Genomic DNA, 13,653 nt, shown 5'->3' on the forward strand with positions numbered 1-13,653 from the left:
GAATCACAAGTAATCAATTCGATTGATAATAAGTTGAAGAAGGAACAAAGGAAATTGATTAATTGGACTTAAAACAAGAGTCCTACTTGAAGTAGGATTCGTAGAGTCCTAATTGGATTAGGACTAGGAATCCTACTTGGACTGGGATTCCTACTTGGACTGGGAATCCTATTTGGAGTATGACTAGGATTCCTACTTGGAGTAGGATTCCTATAATCCTAATTAGATTAGGAGTTTTGAATTAAATTTGGATTCCTACTTGGAGTAGGATTCCTAGAGTCCTAATCGGATTAGGACTTCGAATTCAAATTAGAGTCCTAATTGAATTAGGACTAGAATTAAACAAGTCCTAATTGGATTAGGATTTCTTAAGTCCCAATTAATTATTAATCCAATAAACCAAGATGACTCCTAATTAGATTAGGATTGAAGAGTTCAATTGAGTCATGGTTCATTCAAGTTCTAATTGGATTAGGACTAGCATAGATTGAACCCAATTGATTCATGATTTGGACTAAACCAAATAGGAGCCCTAGATGCCTTTAAAAGGCTTTGAAAGGAGGTGCCCCAATGACAAGTGAAGCCCTCCTCCTCTCCAACTCGTGGCCACCCTTCTCCCCTCTTGGTTTCAGCCGCCATCAGCAAAAAGGTGAGAAGAAGAAAGCTTGGCGGCAGCCTCCTCCCTCCTCCTTTGCTTCATCCAACGCAGGGGAAAGAAAAGGGCTGCAAGGTGCTTTGATTCTTCTTCAAGATCCCTCCTTCTTCTTCCTCCTCCCAAGCACAATCAAGAGTTGATTGAAAGGGAGGTGATCAGCCATCAAAAACATATCTCTGCAAGGGAGCTAGCACCCCGGGGAGATTGGAACGTTTGGATCGGTTCCTGCTTCGTGTGGATACCCGTAGAGGCCGGACACTTGAACGGCTTCAAGCGAACCTTCATCCAAAACCACGATCATCAGTTTGCGGTGATCATCTACCCGCACAAGGTGAAGATCTGATCTTCTAATGTTATTTAAAAGTTTTTAATTCTTATCTATCTACGAACGGTTTTAAACAACGTTCATGCGATGAACGGTTGATCCCGCGCATGCCTCTTCCGCTGCATCTGAAATTTTTGAAATTTTTCTGCAGCATGTGGAAAATAAATAAATATGCAGTTCCAAAGTATAAGTCAAATATTTCTTGAATTCATAAGATTCTTTTCGCGGTTTCAAGGTTCTTTCACATATTCAATTTATCATGTCGATCCTGGACTATGACCATATGTTCCCTGTGGCAGGGTCATCAACACCGACTAATCTTCTTGCGGTGAGTCCTTCAGGACAGTCAATTGCCAACGTATCTGCCCCCATTGGCGGGGTCCTCAACATAGCCAGGTCGATAATTCAGTTTGTTCTCTATTTCATATTTCAGTTATATATAAGAAAAATCATACAATGTCAAAACCAAATATCGTTCATATCTTAATTTCTTTCAATTTATCGGATTCAACTCAACAGCCAGGAACTATGACCACATGTTTCCTGTGGTAGGGTCATATCACCGACTAGTCATCTTGCGGTACCAGTGTATTAGCCCCCATTGGCAGGGTCCTTAACATAGCCCGACTGCAAGTCTGAATCTATTTCAAGTCATAATCTTTTCTTACATTATGTTTAGTGTTCCAAGCCAAAAGGTACAATGTCAGAGCAATTAAACACAATTCAAATCAGAAGCAAATACGTTCAATCATAATCATATAATATTCTAAAAATACACATATAATCCATGCATCAAATTCGAAATCACGAATAATTCGATTCGTAAAACATATATATAGTTTGCCGACAAATCTAGAAAAGAGGTTACAACACTTACCTTGCGAACGCGATCCACAACAAATCCAATTAATTCCGCAAATCCCTCGCAGCATCTAATATTCAAAAACCATATTTTCTTTTTAAATTCATCACAATATATATATATATAAAACCTAAATTTTAACATTCTCCCAGGGCCGACCCTGCCGAAGTGTCTAGCACCCCGGGTTCGGGTTCGGATCCGGGTTCATACCCGTAAACCACCCTCCTTTTAGTTATTTATTTCTTTTTTTTTTCTTTTTTTTCCTTTTCTTTTCTTTTCTTTTTCTTTTCTTTTCTTTTCTTTTTTCCTTCTTCTTTCCTTTTTCTTTTCCCTTCTTCTCCCGAATCCCCTCTTCTTCTTCGGCGAGACAGGGGACCCGTGAGCCCCCGCCCCCCCTTCTTCTTCCCTCTCGGTCGGGCCCAAGGGCGGCCGTGGTGGCCGGCCCTGATAGCGGCAGGAGGTGGCGGAGCAAGCCCGACCACTCTCGGCGGCTGGCGGCGGCGAACAAGGCCGACGGTGGAGCATTCGGCCGACCCATTTTTGGACCCAAGTTTCCGGCGATCGGCCCGCCCCAACCCCCAACACATCATGGCCAAGCATCAAGCAAGGAGAAGGAGAAGTTTACCTTAGCCCCGACGAAGATCCGGCGCCTCTCTTCTCCGGCGGCAAGGAAGAAGGAGACCACCCGGTGCCGTGGCTCCTCTCTCTCTCCCTCTCTCCCTCTCTCTCTCTCTCTCCCTCTCTCCCTCTCTCTCGGTGGCCACACGAAGAAGACCCTCCCCCCTTTGCGTGCGGCGGCTCTCCTTCGGTGGGCTCAAAGGAGAAGAAGAAGGAGAAGGAAGCCCTAAAACAGGGCTCCTCCTTCTTCTTCGGGATGGAAAGAATCCATCCCGTTGCTGCCTCACGTGCGTTGCACGTGAGGCCAAGTGTTGGGACTGGGCCGGTCAAGTGGACCGGGCCCAGTTCCAGGGTCTCACAATATGATTGGGAGCTGGAGCTTTTTTTTTTCTATTACCAAGTGAAAGGTATTTTCATCCTAAAATTATCATGTGACCATTATATGGTACAATCCAATGAGATTAGATAAACAAAAATGGATAGCAAGACCATGTTACATCACTTAAAGAACTCTAGCAATGTTATTGAAATTTTTTAAATACAAGAGATGAAACTTGTCATATGTTGAGGGGGTGTGTTGGTAATTTTTCTTTTTATTTTTTTATTATTGTTTTTATGTATAATAATGTGGTGTGGGAGAATTGTTTGTCTTGTGTTCATTTTTGACTTTCTTGAATCCAAAGAAGTTGATTGAGGAATGAAGCGCTTTTCTTCAAGTTGGGATTCCCGTTGGTTTGGATTGAGTTAGAGGAGTATGGTCTCTATATAGTAGTCATCCATAAATTGTCGAGCAACTGCTAAGCAAGACAATATTAGAGCTCATAACTCATGGGCCCTACTCAATAATGTCATTGTGCAATAATAGATAATTAGTTGGTGGCTGAAGATCCAACCTCTCCAAGTCAACTCCGAGTTGGAAAAGATCATAGCTTGCTTTTTTGATGGGGTGGAAACACTAGGTGCCTGGTGTTATCCTCTCTACTTCATCCACTTGGTTCGAGTTTGGGGTCTAACTACAAGCAGGATAAAGCTCGACATAAGTAAGTTATGCTCGAGGGAGAGGGGGAAGGGATGGAATACCTAATCACCAACCATTTTGCCAATCTATGGATCAAAGGACTTCCAAACTTAGGTTACCCATATTATTTAGCCTACTTAATTGTTGAAATAATCAAAAAGGATCTTCATTAACAAAAAGTAAACAAAATAATGATATGATGGTCGTACTATGATATCGAGTAATAATGTACAAATACACCTTTGATTCTAACTTACCATGCTTTATTTCTATGTCGGGCGTATCCTTCAATGACAACAAAATTAATAAATAAAAAAAAAAGCTAGAGATCGCCTTCCAGATCACCACCCAGTTTACCAATCTGATATAGAAGCCGATGATTGGTTGCGCGATAAGGGAAGCCCGTGATATCATCAACCCACCTATATAATGTAACAATCCTCAACTGCCACATAAGCCTGGTGACCCAAGAAATGATCTAATGGATGATTAGTAGCAATACTTTAATAAAAATATCCAAATTCTATATCATGGTTATGTTCCCTAGAAACACAAAAAGAGAAACCAATTATAGAATATTTTCCATTACATACAAAGATTGGAGTGCTATATGAATCAAATATAGAGTATTTAATAAGATGAGCTTAATCCATGATTTGTGAGATTGCCCATGAAGCCATGGGTCTCGTGGATTGCATAATGTGCAAGCAATCCATATATGATGCAGTATTATAAATCATCTTGTGAATTATAATGACTTGTTATTTGAGACTATACCTCTCCATTTTAGCTCCTATTGTAGAGAATTCCGATTCTAATAAGCTAGATTCTTGGCGGGTCTCCAATAGTTTTTTAAGTTTCTTTTTCATTTTATAATAAATTAATTTAGAAGAATTGATATAAAGTATGCTGGCCTTGCAAACAAGACAATTAAAACATCATAAGTCAAAATAGATACAAGATCAGGATGAGCTTGACAAACTAACAAACTTTCCAACTTATTTGGACCACACCTTTATTTACCTTTATATGGATCAACCTAAGCTTCAAATACACGGTGAAAAAGAAAATATTTGATGTCTCAAGTGATAGTCCTTATTGTTGAACAGATACACTTACCATTTCTCACCATACATAATAGGTGAGAGGATATATAACTTTAGATAATAACCAAAAAAATTGGACCCATCAAACTTTAAATAGTCCACATTACAAAATTTATTGGGCTAATCAAAGGTATGGCCATGGTATAGTCTAATTGTCACGCCCCGGACCCGGATCCGTGACACGGCCGTGCTATTGCCGACTACCGCCCACAATAGCACGCAGCCTCATATCTGGGTAACAGGGTAGTCAAACCAACCAAATCTTTTCATATGAAAGCATTCTTAGTACAACATGCTGGTCAGTACCCAAATACAGAGCTTCTATGTAGTTTATGTACACAAAAGTATACTTGCTTTACCCCAAAAGAAAGAAGCCCTGATACCAAATTAACGTGTCTCTGGCAGCTATCAGTGGTGAGGATCTGAAAGAAAAAGTAAATGAACGGATATGAGCTACACGGCTCAGTAAGTAATCATGCATAATCTTACCGGATCGAACATAATGGTAACCATGTTTATGCAGGGTTTGAGAAGCTGACATGCGTATTATCTCACAATTTATCATGGCAAAATATGTATGCTTGGAAAACAAAGCAGTATTTTCAGTCAAACAGAATTTTCATAAAACATAAGAATTCATGCGATTAGCATCATTTAAAGGAGATAGCGGTTATAGCAAAATACAACATTTCATAAGGATATATTCAAAAACTCGTTGTAAAACAATGTATGCTTTGGCCAGGCACGTTCATAAATGTCATGGCCCGCCTTCGCAGGGCACGTGACTATCGGGCCTACATGAGGGGGAAACACGGGGCTCCCCTGCCAGATGTTGGCCGGTTCCGGGGCTTCACGCAAGCGTCCTTCACCCCTCACCGATTTTGCTTCTCCCCAAAACGCATTTGCAGGATTTGGAAACACCCGCCTCATATACCCAGGCTCTGAAATGAGCCTCATGATCATGCTTCAAATATCATTTTCATAAAGTATGCATATGAAACCGTGCCCCCGGCATGCCGTGGTCCATTCTCTCGGATGCTACTGCGAAGTCCATTCGGCCACTGGCGGGGCCAGCTAGTCATTCTCGGCCACTAGCAAGGCCAGCGAAGTTATTCTCGGCCACTAGCAAGGCCAGCTCAGTTGCATTCGATCAGTAGCATCTTTGAGCCCATTATAATAATGCCTCTTGGCTAGATAGTATTTCATTATACCAACTTGCATGCATGATTAAAATATCAGCATCATCATGTTGCATACATAGCCATAGCTTCTGAGATCATGCAAGTTACTTATGCATTGTAACATCTCATGCATGAAAATATATACTAAAAATAAATGCTTAGGAAACATTAATAACATGACATGACCCATAACAGGATTAGAACATGTTACTTACTTTCTTCACAAATCATGTATACAATTCAAATTGTATGAAAAACACTGGTTCATCTTATAAAACGTAATACAAGATCTACGATAAGATTAAGATAGATTACTTACCTCAATTCGCTTTCCAAATTTCTCAAGTCCAGGTGACAAATCCTTAATCACCTAAAACAACACCATAGGGATCACATTATTCCCCATTTATTTATTATAAAATTTCTTAATTCATCATACTATGAACTTACTTGCTTGGATCCCATCCAAGGATCTAGCCCAAGTCCAATTTACCCAATTTAGAGCCTTTGGGGCTCGATTTAAAACCAGATTAGGTCCACATGGGTTGATTGGGTTTTTAATTAAAGGATTGGGCCTTGTTTATAATTGGGTCCAACCTTTTCTAGCCAATTGGGTCCTCTGATTTGGTCGATGTGGCTCATTTGGGCCTGCGTCAGGGTTAGCTCAAGGTCAATTCGACCTTCTGTCAGTTGAATTGGGCTTGAATTGGGCCTGATTCACAATCAATTAGGTCTGCTGAGACCAACTCAGCTTAATTGGGTTCGGACCTATTTCAATTTAACTTAAAATTAGCTCGAATTTAACCCAATTTATAGTTTGGGCTCGTCCAGACTTAGCCCAATCTGATTGAGCTCGGATTTAGACTTAGCCCAGTCTAATTGGGCTTGGGTAGTCAAATTTGGCTAAACCCATTTCATTTCTTTTCTTTTTTTTTCCTTTTCTTCTCTTTTCATTCTTTTTCTTTTCTTTTTCCTTTTTTTTTCTTCTTTTTTTTTTTTCTTTCCTTTTCTTCTCTTCTCCTTCCCGAAGCTTCTTTTTCTCCTCCCTTCTTCTCTTTCATCCCAATCTCCTCCTTCCTCTTCTCCTCTACTCTCCGGCGAAGAGAGGACGACGATCTCCTCCTCTCTTCCCCGACGAAGGGAGGACGGCAAGTGGAAGGGGGAACGGCGAGCGGAAGGGGGCCGGGCCACGACCGACGGCGTCCGCGGCCAAGCCCCACGGCATCCCCGACCGAGCCTGCGGCGCTCTCGGCCGCGCCCGCAGTCGACGCTCGTGTCGACGGTGCTCGCGGCCGAAGCCGACGGCCGTCGCACACGACGACGAGCCGGTGAGTCCCCTCTTCCTCTTTTCTTCTTTCCTTCTTTCTTCTTTCTTTTCTTCTTCTTTTCTTTGTTATCCCGAGTCTTCCTCTCCTCCTCTCATTCTTTCTTCTTCTCCCTTCTCCTCCCTTTCCTCTTTCCACTCTGATCTCCTCCCCTTCCCATCTCAAGGAAGAAGAGGAGGCGGCTCGGGAGAGGCCGAGCTTGGGGTCACGCCACGGCCGGCGGCGCCCGCGGCTGACTCCTGCGGCCGTGTCTGTGGCCGTGCTCGCAGCCGGTCCGCGGCCTGTACCTGCGGCCGAGCCGAGGCTGGCAGCGTTCACGCTGTTGGCGACGTCCCTGGCCACGCACGGGTAACCCCCTCCCCTTTCATCTTCTTTGCTTTCATTCTTTCTTTGTTATCCTAAATAAATCAGGAGGAGAGAAGGCAGGGGGCTTACCTAGCTTCCGGGGGGGGGGGGGGGGAGAGAGGTACCACGAGCATCTTCTCCGGCGACGGATGTGGGTTCGGCAACCCTTTCTCACAGAAAAGAGGAAGGAAGGATGAGGGGGTACAGTGAGAGAGAGAGCCCTAGGAATATACAACATCAGGATCTTTAGCTGGGGTGACGTGTCACCCCCAGCTTCCTCCTCGTGAAGGGCCTAACAGCTGGGCCCTCCACAGCTTCCCAGCTGTCCCTACCCTAGTCACGTCCATCCTCAGGCATGAGATAGCAGCCATCAAATGGCTGCCAACAATGGGCCCAAATGCTTAAGTACGGGCCCAAAAAGGTTTTGGGCTCAAATTGGGCCCGGATATTACATTCTTCCCCCCTTAAATAAATTTCGTCCTCGAAATTAGTCATACCTTAAGGTTCAGGCTTTAAAAGTATTCAACCATCGAGTCATCCTCGAGATCTCAGTTAGTCTCCCTCTTAAAATGCTTGCTCATAAGATTTTGGCAAAATCATGGCATATCAAAACTTGACCCCTTTTCGTCTATGATACATAGGAGTTCTTTTGGTCTCTTCCAAAACAAGATTGGTCTTCCTACCTTAGATTTTAAATACTATAATCCTTGGCCCAAGAAATTAATTGCTTTCGATTAAGTCCACACAAAGATCTTAATCGGCTTAACAGAAATAGGTGAGAGCATTAGCATCAAATACTTTTCATAATCTATAATCGTCTTTCTTCTCTTAACTTTTATCCTAGCAAAACTTCAAACCCCTTTCAAATGGGTAGATCGAAAATGTCATAGCTAGAAGTAAGAAACATTCCAGGTCTAAGCCCATCCAAGGCACCATTAATCCGTTAATGCTAAATTTAAGATGCTCAAAATCTCCCAGGAATTGCCAACAATAGAAAAACTCACTAGTGAAATTATATAGCTATCTCCAGATTATTCAGAGAATCAACAACACTTTTCTCCATTAAAAATCTAAGTCAAATCTTCTAATAATTCTCTTTATCAATACAACTTCATCAGTAGATCTTATCAAAAGAGTAAGGTCCATTACTTCGAGATTTAGTTCTTTTAATAGGTGATCTAATTCAAACTTTTTTTTTTTGTTGCTTATACACGAAAATCAACATCTTAATTTTGAATAAAAATATCAAATTTCTTTATCAAACTATCAACTGCTCTCGATTAACCGATCTATCACAAGATTGGATCATAAACAATTCTAATCCATCCTTGGTAGATATTCATCAAAGTCGATTGACCACCTCAATTTCTTTCAACCAAATAAAGGGTTGATATTAATTAAAGAAATTCAAGCTTCAATTTTAGGAGGACGGAGGTTTATATCAACATATTCCAGATCTAAGATCAAAATTGATGATCCGTTAATTCTAGTCTCAAGATGCTGAGAATTTTCTTAGCATGACATAAAACTAGAGAATCTAGGATAGCACAGTTTTATCCAACAATCAGAACATTCTCTTTTTATTTATCAAGAAAAATCCTACTACATCAGAAAATAGATCAAATCTTTTATTATTAAAACTTTCCGAATCAAAAGAATAACACTTCTGGCCAACTTAGATAAATACTTCAGATCACTATGTTTTCGCTGCGCACTCTGATCAAAATCCTTTGAATTCACTAATAACTTTTAATCAACATACTACTTGTCTACAAACAGGACTATTCAATACCTCATGGATATTTGCACTACAAATCTTTCCTTGTCCAAGCCTTAAACAACTTATGAATGAACCCTATCTTGCCATCAAAATAATTAACTTCAAACTAGAAGTATTCTCCACAATACCCAGTATCAAGTTAAACTTCCAAAATCACCTATATACTAATACACAAATAATCACTATGTACTTTAACATTCCATGGCTAGTACTCCACTTAATATCAGTCAAAATCTAATTTAATCATAATCCAAAAAACAAATTACTCCATCGAGAAATCTCCAAAATAATTTATTCTTATTTTGGCATGGCTTGCTAGCATTCTGATTCAAAACACCAAAATCCTTAGTAGTCTTAAATCTTAAATTCTGATACCATACCTGTCACAATCATGCCCCTAGAATGGTTTTGTATTAGCCCTAGCATCTTTCTTTTTGTTGCTCATTGTCACCTATCAAAATATTTGTGTCAAGCAATTTTTGTGACTGACCGATGATGCGACCAATAAAATCTTTTCTTTCCTTTCTGGTTATGCGGAATCTCACTAAGTGAGACTTAACTACCCATTCCCTTATTAAAATTTGAATTTTTTTTTTTTTTACTCATGATTAACCTATAGCTCTGATACCACTCGATGTCACGCCCCGGACCCGGATCCGTGACACGGCCGTGCTATTGCCGACTACCGCCCACAATAGCACGCAGCCTCATACCTGGGTAACAGGGTAGTCAAACCAACCAAATCTTTTCATATGAAAGCATTCTTAGTACAACATGCTGGTCAGTACCCAAATACAGAGCTTCTATGTAGTTTATGTACACAAAAGTATACTTACTTTACCCCAAAAGAAAGAAGCCCTGATACCAAATTAACGTGTCTCTGGCAGCTATCAGTGGTGAGGATCTGAAAGAAAAAGTAAATGAACGGATATGAGCTACACGGCTCAGTAAGTAATCATGCATAATCTTACCGGATCGAACATAATGGTAACCATGTTTATGCAGGGTTTGAGAAGCTGACATGCGTATTATCTCACAATTTATCATGGCAAAATATGTATGCTTGGAAAACAAAGCAGTATTTTCAGTCAAACAGAATTTTCATAAAACATAAGAATTCATGCGATTAGCATCATTTAAAGGAGATAGCGGTTATAGCAAAATACAACATTTCATAAGGATATATTCAAAAACTCGTTGTAAAACAATGTATGCTTTGGCCAGGCACGTTCATAAATGTCATGGCCCGCCTTCGCAGGGCACGTGACTATCGGGCCTACATGAGGGGGAAACACGGGGCTCCCCTGCCAGATGTTGGCCGGTTCCGGGGCTTCACGCAAGCGTCCTTCACCCCTCACCGATTTTGCTTCTCCCCAAAACGCATCTGCAGGATTTGGAAACACCCGCCTCATATACCCAGGCTCTGAAATGAGCCTCATGATCATGCTTCAAATATCATTTTCATAAAGTATGCATATGAAACCGTGCCCCCGGCATGCCGTGGTCCATTCTCTCGGATGCTACTGCGAAGTCCATTCGGCCACTGGCGGGGCCAGCTAGTCATTCTCGGCCACTAGCAAGGCCAGCGAAGTTATTCTCGGCCACTAGCAAGGCCAGCTCAGTTGCATTCGATCAGTAGCATCTTTGAGCCCATTATAATAATGCCTCTTGGCTAGATAGTATTTCATTATACCAACTTGCATGCATGATTAAAATATCAGCATCATCATGTTGCATACATAGCCATAGCTTCTGAGATCATGCAAGTTACTTATGCATTGTAACATCTCATGCATGAAAATATATACTAAAAATAAATGCTTAGGAAACATTAATAACATGACATGACCTATAACAGGATTAGAACATGTTACTTACTTTCTTCACAAATCATGTATACAATTCAAATTGTATGAAAAACACTGGTTCATCTTATAAAACGTAATACAAGATCTACGATAAGATTAAGATAGATTACTTACCTCAATTCGCTTTCCAAATTTCTCAAGTCCAGGTGACAAATCCTTAATCACCTAAAACAACACCATAGGGATCACATTATTCCCCATTTATTTATTATAAAATTTCTTAATTCATCATACTATGAACTTACTTGCTTGGATCCCATCCAAGGATCTAGCCCAAGTCCAATTTACCCAATTTAGAGCCTTTGGGGCTCGATTTAAAACCAGATTAGGTCCATATGGGTTGATTGGGTTTTTAATTAAAGGATTGGGCCTTGTTTATAATTGGGTCCAACCTTTTCTAGCCAATTGGGTCCTCTGATTTGGTCGATGTGGCTCATTTGGGCCTGCGTCAGGGTTAGCTCAAGGTCAATTCGACCTTCTGTCAGTTGAATTGGGCTTGAATTGGGCCTGATTCACAATCAATTAGGTCTGCTGAGACCAACTCAGCTTAATTGGGTTCGGACCTATTTCAATTTAACTTAAAATTAGCTCGGATTTAACCCAATTTATAGTTTGGGCTCGTCCAGACTTAGCCCAATCTGATTGAGCTCGGATTTAGACTTAACCCAGTCTAATTGGGCTTGGGTAGTCAAATTTGGCTAAACCCATTTCATTTCTTTTTTTTTTTTTTCCTTTTCTTCTCTTTTCATTCTTTTTCTTTTCTTTTTCCTTTTTTTTTCTTCTTTTTTTTTTTTCTTTCCTTTTCTTCTCTTCTCCTTCCCGAAGCTTCTTTTTCTCCTCCCTTCTTCTCTTTCATCCCGATCTCCTCCTTCCTCTTCTCCTCTACTCTCCGGCAAAGAGAGGACGACGATCTCCTCCTCTCTTCCCCGACGAAGGGAGGACGGCAAGTGGAAGGGGGAACGGCGAGCGGAAGGGGGCCGGGCCACGACCGACGGCGTCCGCGGCCAAGCCCCACGGCATCCCCGACCGAGCCTGCGGCGCTCTCGGCCGCGCTCGCGGTCGACGCTCGTGTCGACGGTGCTCGCGGCCGAAGCCGACGGCCGTCGCACACGACGACGAGCCGGTGAGTCCCCTCTTCCTCTTTTCTTCTTTCCTTCTTTCTTCTTTCTTTTCTTCTTCTTTTCTTTGTTATCCCGAGTCTTCCTCTCCTCCTCTCATTCTTTCTTCTTCTCCCTTCTCCTCCCTTTCCTCTTTCCACTCTGATCTCCTCCCCTTCCCATCTCAAGGAAGAAGAGGTGGCGGCTCGGGAGAGGCCGAGCTTGGGGTCACGCCACGGCCGGCGGCACCCGCGGCTGACTCCTGCGGCCGTGTCTGTGGCCGTGCTCGCAGCCGGTCCGCGGCCTGTACCTGCGGCCGAGCCGAGGCTGGCAGCGTTCACGCTGTTGGCGACGTCCCTGGCCACGCACGGGTAACCCCCTCCCCTTTCATCTTCTTTGCTTTCATTCTTTCTTTGTTATCCTAAATAAATCAGAAGGAGAGAAGGCAGGGGGCTTACCTAGCTTCCGGGGGGGGGGGGGGGAGAGAGGTACCACGAGCATCTTCTCCGGCGACGGATGTGGGTTCGGCAACCCTTTCTCACAGAAAAGAGGAAGGAAGGATGAGGGGGTACAGTGAGAGAGAGAGCCCTAGGAATACACAACATCAGGATCTTTAGCTGGGGTGACGTGTCACCCCCAGCTTCCTCCTCGTGAAGGGCCTAACAGCTGGGCCCTCCACAGCTTCCCAGCTGTCCCTACCCTAGTCACGTCCATCCTCAGGCATGAGGTAGCAGCCATCAAATGGCTGCCAACAATGGGCCCAAATGCTCAAGTACGGGCCCAAAAAGGTTTTGGGCTCAAATTGGGCCCGGATATTACACTAATAAGGTAGGCCCTTTCATTCTATACAACAAGCTGAACTCTTGCAATTGGAATCTTAACGATAAAAAAAGCTATTAACATTTATCTCGATCCAAACTTGTGCATTTAGTTCAAATAGAATATTGTAGATTTTAAGAAACTTCCTATAACCACCATAGTTTCATTGCATCATAAGAGTAGGTACTATATTCTTTAGTTTTTTGAAACCACTCACGTTTGAACCAAAGGCTTCTAATTTATGGTGGAGGGTTCTAACCTACTGAGTTGTTAGCTATTATATTTTTGAAGTTTTTCAACCTAGATTGGTATAAAGAAGCATCGATAATTTTTTTATGCAGCCCCTTCATGATAGAGACAGATGGGAGATGAAAATAAAAAAAAAAATGCTAAAGTTGGAGTTGATTAAAGAGATAAATGCATGACTTCAAATCTTATAAGCCAATAAGCTTAAGTTTACTAGGTTTTAAATAAAAATTAAATTCTACTAGTATTTTTATTGCAAAACTATTTTTATGATTTTCTGAATCATTTAACTAGGGGGTGTAAACACTTCTCCATTATCGATGTGTTTTAGACTGTACTTATCATTGCGACTTGATTTAGTTTCCAAAATGTCAAGCCATTTGAAGCGAACGAAGTGTCACATTATAT

The 13,653-nt window shown here is 41.9% G+C and overlaps 1 long non-coding RNA gene across 1 annotated transcript; it reads right to left on the reverse strand.

The window, feature by feature from the left end:
- Positions 1–4,831: 4,831 nt before the first annotated feature.
- On the reverse strand, positions 4,832–11,049 carry LOC148700272 (uncharacterized). Its single transcript, XR_015972821.2, has 2 exons — positions 10,187–11,049; positions 4,832–6,084 (listed from the first exon to the last, which is right to left on the reverse strand). It is a non-coding gene; the product is annotated as an uncharacterized LOC148700272 (long non-coding RNA).
- Between the last annotated feature and the right edge of the window lie 2,604 nt (positions 11,050–13,653).

Source organism: Phoenix dactylifera, chromosome 13 (genome assembly GCF_051530095.1).
Source record: "Phoenix dactylifera cultivar Ajwa chromosome 13, Ajwa_hap1_PhDact_Kaust_v1.1, whole genome shotgun sequence".
Classification (NCBI taxonomy): Eukaryota; Viridiplantae; Streptophyta; class Magnoliopsida; order Arecales; family Arecaceae; genus Phoenix; species Phoenix dactylifera.